The following is a 14,978-nucleotide window of genomic DNA, read 5'->3' as shown; positions in this document are numbered from 1 at the left end:
CCACCCAACCTCACGTGAACGAGCTCATGGACAGAACCCTTCACCAGAAACACCTGAACTCAATCTGGAGAAGTGTCCTCATACGTTTGGCTGTATTGCTAGTGCAGGTTTTGGGGGGGGGGGGGGGAGTTAATGGTTCTTGAATATGTAAATCAACTAAACCTAGGAGGTTTTCAGATTTTCCACTGTAGGAAAACCCCTCGCTAAACATTTCCATGAGAAAGAAAACAACGGCTATTTCTTGCACCCATCCCGAGAGTTCTCATGTCTACGTTTCTAAACTGTACTACTTGAAAAATTCTGAAGCATATTTTGTGTTTATTTTTTCCACACAGAATTGCCAGTGAAAACAATTGTTAGAAAGCAAAGCGTTCAGCTACCCATAAAACCACGGGGCGATGACGAACCTACAAAACAATTCCTGTTTTGGGGAAATGGAGTTGACATGGGGCCCCCGAGGTCAGGCGTATGCGTGTGTACACACACACACAGGATTTTGCACTCACATGCCACAAGACTCTGATTAACTCTCTCGTTCATGGGAAATTCAAGAAGAAAGTGAATGCTAGGTCAGCGCGCAAACAGGAAACCGCCGGTCGGCCTCCTCATAGAATAGAGAACACACCGGCACGTAAGCCTCTGACACATCCATGCAGAAACGTGGCCCTGGCCTGGCCTAAACCTCCCATTGTTGTGGGCTCAGTGACCTCTGACTTTGTCTTCGGCTCCCATGTCCCCACTAAGCCCCTAGATTGTCGCTGTGCTACATGAATCCTCATTTGTCAGTGAGAAATAACCAAAGAATGTTTTTGTGAATCATTTCTACATCCTGAGTATTATCAGCAAGGGAAACAAGTGCGGTATTAACCCCTTCCTGCCCCAGCAACCCTTTACAAGTTTCTGAACTCCCAGGGGGGGGCAGGAAGGATCAGCAATCTTGCGATTATGGTGATTGGGTGTCACACGATTGGGATCCAGTCCCGCCAGCTACCGATTAGAGGCGATCCAGGGATGTCGGTCTTTGTGCTGGGAGCATGCTATCAATATAGAAACACTGTCTGCCCCGCAACACATGCGCAGCTAGTGGGCGTTCAGGTCCGCCTTTTTGCTGCCGCATGTTTTAAGTGGGCGGCTACAGGTTAAAAGCGCGACGCCAGACTGGGCTGGTGAATATTTCCTCCGCCCTCATCATAATATTGAAGAGGACCAACTTGAGTATCTAAATATGCATTTCATAATCAGCCTCCATTTCTATACAGCAGTGCTCAGACTGGGAGAGGGAGTGGCAGCACTCTGAGCCAATCCGGGCTCTACTGCTTTACACACGTTTACAGGAGATGGTGTAAGGATGACCTCATCCGTATCCCCGCTGATGACTTTGGTGGAAAGAAGTTGATGGACTCGTGTCAATGTATATAACCAGAGAATTCCTCCTTCAATAACGGACAGCTTCTGGCTTAAACGTGAAGTGTTTGTAAACCTCAGACTTGAAATATGAACAAAGCAAACCCCTCTATAGTGTGTACTTGTATCAATCAGGAGCACCAAGTGTCAATTCTGTCTGCAGACTCATTCCTCTGCTGACGACAAGTTTTCCTTCCTGACACCGACAAAAGGTGACCGGGAAGGACCTCCAGCACACAGCCTGTGATTGACAGTCCTGGCTCTGGTCCTGTGTGCTGTGTGAAGGGGGGGATGCCTTCCCTCCAATCAGCCCCCACTCCGCGCACTGCCGCGCTCTCCCTCCCCCCAATCCGCGCACTGCAGCGCTCTTCCTCCCCCCACTCTGCATTGCAACGCTCTTTGTCCCCCCTGCTCCGCTCTTCGTCCCCCCCCACTCTGCACCGCAACGCTCTTCGTCCCCCCCCACTCTGCACCGCAACGCTCTTCGTCCCCCCCCACACTCTGCACCGCAACGCTCTTCGTCCCCCCCACACTCTGCACCGCAACGCTCTTCGTCCCCCCCACACTCTGCACCGCAACGCTCTTCGTCCCCCCCACACTCTGCACCGCAACGCTCTTCGTCCCCCCCACACTCTGCACCGCAACGCTCTTCGTCCCCCCCACACTCTGCACCGCAACGCTCTTCGTCCCCCCCACTCTGCACCGCAACGCTCTTCGTCCCCCCCACTCTGCACCGCAACGCTCTTCGTCCCCCCCACTCTGCACCGCAACGCTCTTCGTCTCCCCCACTCTGCACCGCAACGCTCTTCGTCCCCCCCACTCTGCACCGCAACGCTCTTCGTCCCCCCCACTCTGCACCGCAACGCTCTTCGTCCCCCCCACTCTGCACCGCAACGCTCTTCGTCCCCCCCCACTCTGCACCGCAACGCTCTTCGTCCCCCCCCACTCTGCACCGCAACGCTCTTCGTCCCCCCCACTCTGCACCGCAACGCTCTTCGTCCCCCCCACTCTGCACCGCAACGCTCTTCGTCCCCCCCACTCTGCACCGCAACGCTCTTCGTCCCCCCCACTCTGCACCGCAACGCTCTTCGTCCCCCCACTCCGTTATTTGAAAGCTCATTCAAGCTGTATAAATTCGGGACTTTGTATTTGTTTATCTGCAGTCTACATCCATCCAAAGTATATAGGTGGATTTGTTTAAATCGCTGTATCCACTGTACCTGCAGTGTAGCATGCAGAGAGGTCACAAGCCTAACTAGGTAATTACACGATGGGTCAAACCAAACTACAGGAGTTTTTGCAATTGTATTTATTTTTTTGGGAGTTTAATCAGAAATGGATTGTCATTTTCCAACAAACGGGAATATACGAGTTGTTTAAAGCTGAATTTTAATCTGCGAATACTCTATTTTGATGAAAAAATGTAAACAGAACCTTTTCCGTTTCATTGCATACCTCATTTTAGATTCAGTGATCTCACTGGGTCTCTGTGTTTCTCTATGCAATGCAAGCAGATCATAGCTAGTAGAAGGGGCCAACATGGTGCCGTACATAGCTTCCTGAACACATCACAGCAGCAGCCTCAGTACTCCTCAGCCCTGAACCAAGCAGTGGGCTGGCTCCTGGAAGGAGTTACACCAAATATCAAAATGCACTGATGAGTGTCAGCCTTGAAGTGTGGGGGTTCCTAGGTAGGCTGTATGCAGACCACACAAAACTGAACCTCCATTACTGAAAGAACTAATTCCACCGAGTTCAATAACTAACCATACCCGGTGATAAGAACTCGACGTTTCAAAATCCTGAACCCGGGCAGCAGAGTCTGGAAATGCTGACGCCGCATCAAGTCTAGGGATTTGTCACCTCTCAGCATCCCAGAGGACAATGCAGTCACCCCAGTGACCTATTGCGCAGCATCCGCGCAGCACGAGGTCACCGTGCCCACGTTCTGACCAGGTCAGGCTGAGGTTTGCTCAGAGTCCTGGGGCCGGCAGTACAATGGAGCCCTGTATATAGCAGCACCCTGTGTATTAACACCGGCATTTGCATCATTTCATCACCACAGGTTTACTTTAAAGGAAAAAAAAAAGGTGAAGAATGACACAGCAAAGCGCAGCTTTCCGCTGCCTCGGCTACAAGGACGAGGCTCCTTCCAGCTTCCACGTCATTTGCACATTTATGGCTGCCGCAATGCAGCTTCTGGACAGCTTGCCGCTGACGGGAGCAGTGCTCAGAATGCTGATGGAGGAAAGCCTCGTCTGAGCAGTAGAGAAAAAAAAAAAAACAAAATTGATAAAAGGTGAAGGGAGATGGCTGGGATGTGCTGACACAGCCAAAACGGACACATCCAGAAGGTAATTAGACTGACTCTTCCCCTGAGACGCCACGCACCATGAGTCTGCTAACTCCTGTTCAGGCACCATCCAATCACCCGAGGCAATGCACTTGGGTGGTGGCTACAGGACCGCTTAAGCAGGCCACAGATTATTCGATTTTCGAGTGGAAGGAAAGAAAGAATTGCTGGAGTCTCCCATCAACAGTCGCTGTTGAAGGGGGAATCCCTCCTGCAGTGCTAGCGTGTTCTGCCGGCAGGAGGTAGGGAGCCTTCCAGGCTGACCGAAGCCAATGGGTACAGCTAGTGGCTATAGCCGCCGCCTGTAATCGGATGTAAATTTATACGACAAGCTGGTAGTACCAAAGTCGACTGAAGGACCGAGTTGAGTACAATTGGCCTGCCCATGGATGGATCGAATCTCAGTCAGTCCCTGCTGAACCGGCTGAGATTCAGTCCATCTATGGCCGGCTTTAGTCATGTGCCTATGCAGAGGAGAGGAGGGCCAAACGCTGTCAGTAGTGCCTCTCAAACCGTGGTGTAATGGTAATGAGATGGCTGCTGCCATCTTGTCTCCAGCATAGTATAATGAAGAGAGGCCATCAAGGGCGGCCGCCAAACCCCAAAGGGCGGCCGGACAACCCCCCCAAGGGCGGCCGGACAACCCCCCCAAGGGCGGCCGGACAACCCCCCCAAGGGCGGCCGGACAACCCCCCCAAGGGCGGCCGGACAACCCCCCCAAGGGCGGCCGGACAACCCCCCCAAGGGCGGCCGGACAACACCCCAAAGGCACTGCGGCCCTTCCTACGACAGTCATGTCTCTGCATAGGCCAGAAGCCAGAGCTGAGATGAGGCCTTCGACGTTGACTTTTGGCAAAGTCCCAATTTACATATTAGTATCAGAACGGTTTCGTTTACTAGACTCCCCAGCTGGGAGCGCTATATAAATTGGATGTAGTATCAGCTACATAGTATACAGCACTGTATACTGTTCGCAGAACAAAATCTGGTTGGGCGGAGTGTTGCTCAGCCACCCACAGGAATTGTTTGCATGTCTGAATGCATACAAGTCTTCCTGTGATTGGATAATCCCCGCCTCATCCAATCGAGGAAACCTTGCATGCAATCAGACATACAATTCCTGTGAATGGCTGAGCAGCGCTCTGCCTGACAATTTTGTTCCGGAAATGGGACAGAAGTCTCCATCCTGCTGCTGTAACACCGCACTGTATGTAGCTGATGGGACAGTTTATACAGCACTGACAGCAGGCCATTTCTGGGATCACAAATCTTAGGCCCCCTCTCACTGGTGAAAGATGACATACAGCTGCACACCACTGCAGGACCCGATCCAATGTCAGATTTGTGTCAAATTGACAGCGCCGAGGATAAGCAGCATCATTGACATGTTTCATACAAACAAGTGCCGATTCTCCTCTCGCTGGTTCCTCCTGCTGACCTCCATGGCATTATAGGACAGATTACTGACAAGATCAGCAGGAGGAACCACCGCAAGCTATAGGAGGTTCTAGAGAGATCTAAACATTGGAAGTGTCCAGCGTGTGTGTCAAAGGGAGTGGTGACGTTCACCCCTCCATCATGCGACAGCGCTGACGCACCGCACACTGGCAGGAGACCACATCCTCCCCCCATATCTCAATGCACAGGGTATGGTAGCTGGCTGTGACAGTGGTAGAAGAGAATCTGTGGGTATGCACTAGTTGGTGTATCCACATCCAGACTTCAAATTTAAAGTGGTTGTAAACCTCAGACATGAAATATGAACAAAGAGTACCCCTCTATAGCGTGTGATTGTCTCAATCAAGAGCACCAAGCGTCATTTGTCCGCTCTGCTATAAGCATACGTCAAATCTGACAAGTCTTCCTGACACCAAGAGAAAAATGGTGACGGGGGAGGGCACACGTGTGCGTCTTCCCTCCAATTGACTGTCAGAGCTCCCCTGAGTATCTTCAGGTCACCGCCCCCTGGTTTTCGGAGCTGAGAGATCCTGTGTAAATTCTGCACTTTGAATAGACAGAGGAACGAAGGCTGTAGATAAACCGGCACAACTTATGTAGGAGGATTCGTTTCATCGAGGGTATAAGGGCTTACAATCATTTTGAAAGGTAATAAACTGATGAAGAGCCATCCTGTAAAAGATTTTTTTTTTTTTCCTGTTGGGCGTGTGGCAACTCCAAGAGTGACTACAGGTATGAATTCACTGCCAGTCACTAGAGTGTCCGAGGGATGCAGAAGATGGCGCAGTTAAACACAGAGATCAGTGGGGGACACGTCATCAGACAACCAGAAGTGTCGGATACCGGTGGTGACTCTACAAGACCACGAAGACTGGAGTTGTTGGCTGGATCCATTCAGCTAGGCCAGCATTTCTATACCTCTTCAACACGGAGGAACCCTTGAAATAACTCCCCAGTATCAGGGAATCCCTGCTAAAAATGACTATATCTAACACCCATGATACATTAGTGTGAAGGTCAGTGGGAAGAATGTCCCCTTTATAGATGGCTAAAAGGATCAATGGTGTCAGTGGGAACCTGAGAGGAAGAAAGTGCTCATTGCTCAAGGAACCCCTAGGCCAGTGATGGCGAACCTTTCTGAGCCCGAGTGCCCAAAACTGCAACACAAAACCAACTTTTTTATTTCAAAGTGCAAACACTGCAATTAACCACTTGCCTACCGGGCACTTCTACCCCCTTCCTGCCCAGACCAATTTTCAGCTTTCAGTGCTGTTGCACTTGACAATGACAATTGTGCGGTCATGCAACACATTTTTTCACACAAATAGAGCTTTTTTTGGTGGTATTTAATCACCACTGGGTGTTTTATTTTTTGCACTATAAATGAAAAAAGAGCAAAAAATTAAAAACATAAAAGGTTTTCTTTGCTTCTATTATAAAATTTTGCAAACAGGTAATATTTCTTCTTTGATGTGCGTTGGTGAGGCTGCACTAATAGGCAGCACTGATGGGCATTGATGAGGCGGCACTGGTGGACATTGATGGAGGCACTGATGCACTGATATGTAGCAATGATGGGCACTGATAAGCGGCACTGACTGATAGCACCGACGGGCGGGACCGACGGGCGACACCGATGGGCGACACCGGGACCGCCGGGCGGCACCGGCGGGCGACACCACCGGGCGGCACCGCCGGGCGACACCGCCGGGCGGCACCGCCGGGCGACACCGCCGGGCAGCACCGACGGGCGACACCGCCGGGGCGACACCGCCGGGCAGCACCGACAGGCGACACCGCCGGGCAGCACCGACAGGCGACACCGCCGGGCAGCACCGACAGGCGACACTGCTGGGCACTGATGGATGACACTACAAGCAGTTAATCTCACCTCTGGCAGTGTCGGTGTGGCTTCCAACCCAGCAGCTCATTCCCATCCACGCTGAACACATTGCCCCTGGCCCCGGAGCAGTGTGGGAGCCTCTTCCTCTCTTCCACGCCCATCCCCGGCTACATCACCCCTGGTGCCAGATCCGCATAGGAGCCATTTCCTCTCGTCTACACCCACCCTGGCCCCAGAGACATGTGGGAGATGTAGTTTGATGGGGGTCCAGTGTGGACAAGATCTTGATGGCCGGTCAGTGTGCGTGGTCCGTGTGCGCTCATCTTCCTCTTCTTCCTGGCGTGCCCACTAAGATGCCATAGGTTTCGCCATCACTGCCCTAGAGGATCCCTAGGGCTCCATGGAACCCTGGCTGAGAAACCCTGTGCTAGCGGGTGGCACAGCCTCCATTTTCTCCTAGTGTCAGGGTTGGTTTACACAAACATTACAACTACACAGAGTAAACCGCTCACTAAAGATACTCTACAGTTTTACTTCAACACAGAATTTCCATGTGCAGTATTGAACACAACATGACCATAATCAGCTTCAAGGACATCTCTCCAAAAACAGCCGAAGTGAAAAACACTTGATATCGGAGTTCCAGCTTTAGTAAAGAGGCCAGCCATGTGACCATACAAGCAGGGTGGCCTTGAAACAAAAATTCTTTGCATTATATAACAAGTAAAGTGGTTACAAAGGAGCAGAACAAGTGCTAATGTCAGAAAATAGTGATGACGTTCTACAGATCTCGCCCTGAGACGGCTCCTCATTCTTCCATAGACGGATCAGCTGGTAGAACGTTTATGAGGATGGGGTGGGTATGGCCGTGGTACAGGGATGCTGCTTCTGCATTTTCCACTCAGTCATACAACTGGCTGCGTTTCAGAATGCAGAGTCTGGACTTAGACTAGGAAAGTGAAGAGGGAGAGAAGACAGGCAAAGGCGCCCAACATGCTGTGGTTGTAAAAACAACGCCAAGTTCCAGAATGTGTGGGATGCCAAGGTAAACGGCTGACCGGCACTGAAAACAAGACAGCGACTAGAGGGGGGGGCTGCTGGGCATCACATACTAAAAGTATCTGAATATACCACGCTGAAGGGGCCAGTTTTCTAATGGCCGCCCCTCTCCTCTAAGGGCCGGTTCACACCATAGATACACAACGTCCATGTGCATTTCAGCATGCGTGTTTCGGGGTTTTGTTTATTATTTATTTCAGGTAGTTATATAGCGCCAACAATTTACGCAGCGCTATATAGATTATATATATATATATATATATATATATATATATATATATATATATAGTACATTCACATCAGTCCCTAACCCTCAAGGGGCGTACAATCTAAGGTCCCTAACCCTCAAGGGGCGTACAATCTAAGGTCCCTCACCCTCAAGGTGCTTACAATCTAAGGACCCTCAAGGGGCGTACAATCTAAGGTCCCTCACCCTCAAGGGGCGTACAATCTAAGGTCCCTAACCCTCAAGGGGCGTACAATCTAAGGACCCTCAAGGGGCGTACAATCTAAGGTCCCTAACCCTCAAGGGGCGTACAATCTAAGGTCCCTAACTCACATTCATACATACACATACTAGGGCCAATTTAGACAGGAGCCAATTCACCTACCAGCATGTCTTTGCAGTGTGGGAGACAGGGGCGGACTGACAACTCATGGGGCCCCCGGGCAATAGGGGATCATGGGGCCCTTGTGTCCTCGCCCACACTCAAACCACACCCAAAAAAAGCCTATGAAAGGTACCAGGGGCATCTCATGGCCAGGAGGAAATGCTAACCATTTAGCCACTGTGCTGCATGATGCATTTTTTTCCTCTCTTTCTTCAATCTAAATAGGGACATGTGCGTTCCAGTGCGTTTTACTGCGTTCCAGTACAATTCTGTGCAGGAAAAATGCAGCCTGGTCTACTTTTTCTGCAACTGGAACTGCAATCGCTGACGTAATCTATGACATTGATAGCCATATAACCTACTTTGTGCGTTTTGGATTGTGGGGGGGGGGCATACAAAAAAAAACAAAAACAAATGTTGTGTGAACTGGCCCTAAAGGAACCATTGAAACAATTTTCAGGTCTCAGGGAACACCTACTAAAATTTATTGGGGGTCAGTTGAATTAAGGACCTTTACACTGGTGATTAGAGGACTTGAAGAGGGGAGACGTGCTAGAATATTAATCTGCATCTCTGGGACTGTTAGGACCATGTGGGACTGCAACTCAGGTGGCCATGTCCATGGACCTGCAGCACACATTTGTTAAAGGGGAGGCGAAGATATAAAGATTGCTTCCTGGAATCTCTTTAAACCCGTTTTCCACTAAAGTGCATGTATAGCAAGTTTTTTTTTGTTAGGAAAGGGTTAAAACTCTTGCTAGTTTATTTTCTGCTGTCTGCATCCAATTGGAGAAATTTGGCTTCCTGTCCCAGAGACACAAGAGGTTAAAGTGATATTAGATTGTAAGCTCCAAAGAGCAGGGCCCTCGATCCCCTCATGTTTTGCATTGTATTGGTATTGTTCTGTCACATGTTCTGTCCCCCTTTGTAATGTACAGCGCTGAGCGAACCATTGGCGCTTTATAAATACTGTATAATAATAATAATAATAATAAAGGGTCATCTTTTAAAATAAAGTCACTTACTTGCTCTGCATAGTGGTTTTACACAGAGCAGGCCAGATCCTCCTCTGCGCGGGTACCCAGCCAGCTCTCCTGGCTCCTCCCCCTTGACCGGTGTCCCCAATAGCAAACCGCTTGCTATGGGGGAACTTCTGCCTGCTTGCTCCAGCGCCCTACTCTATGTGTCCATAAAACAGAGTCGTGGCTCAGCCCTGCTCTCTCCTTATTGGCTCACTTGTGATTGACAGCAGTGGGAGCCAATGGGTCCCGTTTCTGTCTCAGCCTATGAGGAGAGGGAGTCCTGGGACTGTATATAAAGAGACAAAAAGAGGGCACACAGGCCTAGTGGATTACCTTTAAAAACAAAGTTTGATAAGTAAAATCCTCACAAGAGAAATAAAATCAAATGGAGAGCATGTCACAAGAAATGCAGTGTGGTTCAATAGCCCCTGAAGGTAGTCTGAAGGTAGTCTGAAGGTAGTCTGAAGGTAGTCTGAAGGTAGTCTGAAGGTAGTCTGAAGGTAGTCTGAAGGTAGTCTGAAGGTAGTCTGAAGGTAGTCTGAAGGTAGTCTGAAGGTAGTCTGAAGGTAGTCTGAAGGTAGTCTGTAGACCTCTGGATAGCTGACGTGTTTCGAGGTTGTACCTCTTCCACAGAGCCAATCAGCCGAGGCTTCTGTACACATTGCTGGATCAAGAGGGGGCTTCGGTATTGGGGGGGGGGGGGTAAAAAACATTCAGCCTGTAAAACCACTTTAAAAAGGAAATCTTCCAAATGAGGCGGAGTATTCCCCTCTTGCCCAGCTGTCCCCACTGAAAGATTTCTCCTCATCTTGTTCTGGAGGAAACTCTAAAATTTTGGATTTCCCGTCACTTTTATTTTTGGTCACCAGTACAAATAACGGGGCGATTCCCCCAACAGAGGCTCAGAACGGAAAAAAAAAAAAAATATATAAAAAGTGGCCGACCCTTCCACACTTTGTAGATTTTAAATTCCTATAGGTGACAGCAAGTGTCCCAAGGAGCTCAATCTGAATTCTCTGCTTTAAATCATGAAGTCTGTTACATCCCTTTCTGCCGTCCTTACATTACTGGTCACTCTGTATGACTACCTCAATGGCCAACAAGGTATAATGGAGGATGAGGCCAGCTACACCCCGTGGGTCCCAAAAAAGTGTAATTATCTAAAGTCCTAAATACACATTGGAATTTAGAGGTTCGCTGCCTCCCCGCCACTACCCTGCGCACTGGTCTATACATCTCCAGTTGGAAGGATCCTAAATGGGTTCTTCCTCTTGCAGACCCACCTATTCAACGTCATCCTTCGCCCACACCAAGCATGTCAGGGTAGTGACACGATCCAATGCAACACACATCAGAGGTAGTCTATTTCTGCCTTGGTTGCTTGGTGTGTTCCAGCCTACCCCTTACTGACCCACGTCTCCCACCATTTTGCATAACATCAAAAGTCAACAGAATGAAGGGGGAACCTTTGGTGGCGCCATCTCTAGGCTTGCATTTCCTGTTGCCGTCAAGAGTTCCTAAGGCTCGTTTCACATGGGCTTCAGCTTGTATGAGAGCAAAGTGAACAGCAAGCTTTACAAAGCATTTCGGCAAACTTTGTAGAAGTCCCATTCAGCTCCAGTTTGTATGTGCGGAACACAGATCCTAAGAGTAGTGCAGGCTATCACTATGAACAAGTTGTGGGGCAGCACAGTGGCTGAATGGTTAGCACTTCCCCCTGGCAGTACTCGGGTCGTCGGTTCGAATCCCAGCCACGGCACATCCTGCCTGGAGTTTGCATGTTCTCCCTGTGCCTGCGTGGGTTTCCTCCGGGGACTCCGGTTTCCTCCCACACTCCAAAGACATGCTGGTAGGTGAATTGGATCCTGTCTAAATTGTCCCTAGTATGTGTATGTATGAATGTGGGTGAGGGACCTTAGATTGTACGCCCCTTGAGGGTTAGGGACCTTAGCCTGTACGCCCCTTGAGGGTTAGGGACCTTAGCCTGTACGCCCCTTGAGGGTTAGGGACCTTAGCCTGTACGCCCCTTGAGGGTTAGGGACCTTAGCCTGTACGCCCCTTGAGGGTTAGGGACCTTAGCCTGTACGCCCCTTGAGGGTTAGGGACCTTAGATTGTACGCCCCTTGAGGGTTAGGGACCTTAGATTGTACGCCCCTTGAGGGTTAGGGACCTTAGCCTGTACGCCCCTTGAGGGTTAGGGACCTTAGCCTGTACGCCCCTTGAGGGTTAGGGACCTTAGCCTGTACGCCCCTTGAGGGTTAGGGACCTTAGCCTGTACGCCCCTTGAGGGTTAGGGACCTTAGCCTGTACGCCCCTTGAGGGTTAGGGACCTTAGCCTGTACGCCCCTTGAGGGTTAGGGACCTTAGCCTGTACGCCCCTTGAGGGTTAGGGACCTTAGCCTGTACGCCCCTTGAGGGTTAGGGACCTTAGATTGTACGCCCCTTGAGGGTTAGGGACCTTAGCCTGTACGCCCCTTGAGGGTTAGGGACCTTAGATTGTACGCCCCTTGAGGGTTAGGGACCTTAGATTGTACGCCCCTTGAGGGTTAGGGACCTTAGCCTGTACGCCCCTTGAGGGTTAGGGACCTTAGATTGTACGCCCCTTGAGGGTTAGGGACCTTAGCCTGTACGCCCCTTGAGGGTTAGGGACCTTAGCCTGTACGCCCCTTGAGGGTTAGGGACCTTAGCCTGTACGCCCCTTGAGGGTTAGGGACCTTAGCCTGTACGCCCCTTGAGGGTTAGGGACCTTAGCCTGTACGCCCCTTGAGGGTTAGGGACCTTAGCCTGTACGCCCCTTGAGGGTTAGGGACCTTAGCCTGTACGCCCCTTGAGGGTTAGGGACCTTAGATTGTACGCCCCTTGAGGGTTAGGGACCTTAGCCTGTACGCCCCTTGAGGGTTAGGGACCTTAGATTGTACGCCCCTTGAGGGTTAGGGACCTTAGCCTGTACGCCCCTTGAGGGTTAGGGACCTTAGATTGTACGCCCCTTGAGGGTTAGGGACCTTAGATTGTACGCCCCTTGAGGGTTAGGGACCTTAGCCTGTACGCCCCTTGAGGGTTAGGGACCTTAGATTGTACGCCCCTTGAGGGTTAGGGACCTTAGCCTGTACGCCCCTTGAGGGTTAGGGACCTTAGCCTGTACGCCCCTTGAGGGTTAGGGACCTTAGCCTGTACGCCCCTTGAGGGTTAGGGACCTTAGCCTGTACGCCCCTTGAGGGTTAGGGACCTTAGCCTGTACGCCCCTTGAGGGTTAGGGACCTTAGCCTGTACGCCCCTTGAGGGTTAGGGACCTTAGCCTGTACGCCCCTTGAGGGTTAGGGACCTTAGATTGTACGCCCCTTGAGGGTTAGGGACCTTAGATTGTACCCCCCGTGAGAGTTAGGGACCTTAGATTGTACGCCCCTTGAGGGTTAGGGACCTTAGATTGTACGCCCCTTGAGGGTTAGGGACTGATGTGAATGTACAATATATATGTAAAGCGCTGTGTAAATTGATGGCGCTTTATAAGTACCTGAAATAAATAAGTTGCTATCAGCCTTCAGCACTACTTGAAGTTTGTTGAAAGCCAGCTGAAGCCTGCTAGCAGCTTGTTTAAAGTGAGTCAGCACTCCCATTAAGATCTGTGTATAACATTTCCAAACAGGAGCTGAAAGTGGAAATTCACCTCTCAGTCAACATTGACTATTTTTAATCCTTATGTTGCTAGCATTGGTAAAAATAGGTAGGAAGCTATATTTGCTGTTTTGATACTTTTCTTTTTTTACATTTCCTCAGTTATTTCCTGGCTTCCAGACCTAGGCAAACAACATCATACATCCCAGATGCCTCCCGGAGAGGATGGCGTTTTCTCATGATCAGCACATCCTCCTGCCTGCATGCATGTAAATACTACATGAATCGCCTGCCCTTACTCAAGATGGCCACTGCCAATATCCTAGGTGGTGTTTTCAAAGTGATTTCTCAGCAAAATTAGGCATGGAGACTTGCTTTGAATATTATTATACAGTATTTATAAAGCGCCGATAGTTCGCTCAGCGCTGTACATTACAAAGGGGGACAGAACATGTGACAGAACAATACCAATACAATGCAAAACATGAGGGGATCGAGGGCCCGGCTCTTTCGAGCTTACAATCTAGGAGGGAGGGGATAGTGGTACAGGAGGAGATAGCTGTGGGGGATGGAGTGGTAGGAAGAGTGGAGGTGGTCGGCAGGTTAGCAGGGGGTGGGGTAGGCTTCCCTGAAGAGGTGGGTTTTCAGGGTGCACCTAAAGGAGAGGAGAGGTGATAATCTGATGGGTTGGGGCAGGGAGTTCCAGAGGATGGGTGACACCCTGGAGAAGTCCTGGAGGCAGGCATGGGAGGAGGAGACCAGGGAACTAGAGAGAAGGAGGTCTTGTGAGGAGCGGAGTGTGCGTGTTGGGTGGTATTTGGATATTAGGTCAGTGATGTAGTTTGGGGCAGTATGGTGGACAGCTTTGTACGTCAGTGTTAGGAATTTGAACCGTTGCGCAATCGGAAGCCAGTGGAGGGATTGGCAGAGGGGGGTGGCGGAGACGGAGCGGTTGGAAAGGTGAATGAGTCTGGCAGCCGTATTCAGGATGGACTGAAGCGGGGATAGCCAGCGGCGAGGCAGGCCAGTGAGGAGGGAGTTGCAGTAGTTGAGTCGTGATATGATGAGGGAGTGGATGAGCTGTTTAGTGGTTTCTGGGGTTAGGAACGTGCGGATTTTGGCGATGTTGCGGAGGTGGAGTCTGCACGAGTTTGTTAAAGATTGGACTTGGGGCTGGAAGGATAGGTTGGAGTCCAGAATGACACCGAGTACTCTGGCCTGCGGGGCAGGTTTGATGGTGGCGTTGTTGGATGTGATGGAGAAGTCAATGGGGGGTGGTGTCCGGGCTGGGGGGAAGACAAGAAACTCGGTTTTGGAGAGGTTCAGTTTAAGGAAGTGGAGTGACATCCAGTCTGATATGTCGCTCAGTAGGTGTGTGATTCGGGCGGAGACCGAGGGGGTGAGAGATAGATTTGTGTATCGTCGGCATAGAGATGGTAGTTGAAGCCATGAGAGTGTATGAGTTGGCCAAGGGAGGAGGTGTAGATGGAGAAGAGAAGGGGCCCGAGGACAGAGCCTTGAGGGACCCCAACAGAGAGGGGGAGTGAGGGGGAGGTGGTAGCATTATAGGTAACGCTGAAAGAGCATTGTGACAGGTAGGATGAGAGCCAGGAGAG

At 50.6% G+C, this 14,978-nt stretch overlaps 1 protein-coding gene across 1 annotated transcript in view; it reads right to left on the bottom strand.

The window, feature by feature from the left end:
* The window catches only part of RIMKLB (ribosomal modification protein rimK like family member B), a 108,841-nt gene that overhangs the window by 11,052 nt on the left and 82,811 nt on the right, over positions 1–14,978 (bottom strand). The window lies entirely within an intron of this gene.

The sequence above is a fragment of the Staurois parvus genome, unplaced genomic scaffold (genome assembly GCF_062004578.1).
Source record: "Staurois parvus isolate SC_StPar_1 unplaced genomic scaffold, SC_StPar_1.0 ptg000667l, whole genome shotgun sequence".
Lineage (NCBI taxonomy): Eukaryota > Metazoa > Chordata > Amphibia > Anura > Ranidae > Staurois > Staurois parvus.
The sequence above is the reverse complement of the archived record's forward strand: the minus strand, read 5'-3'. Positions and strand labels throughout refer to the sequence as shown.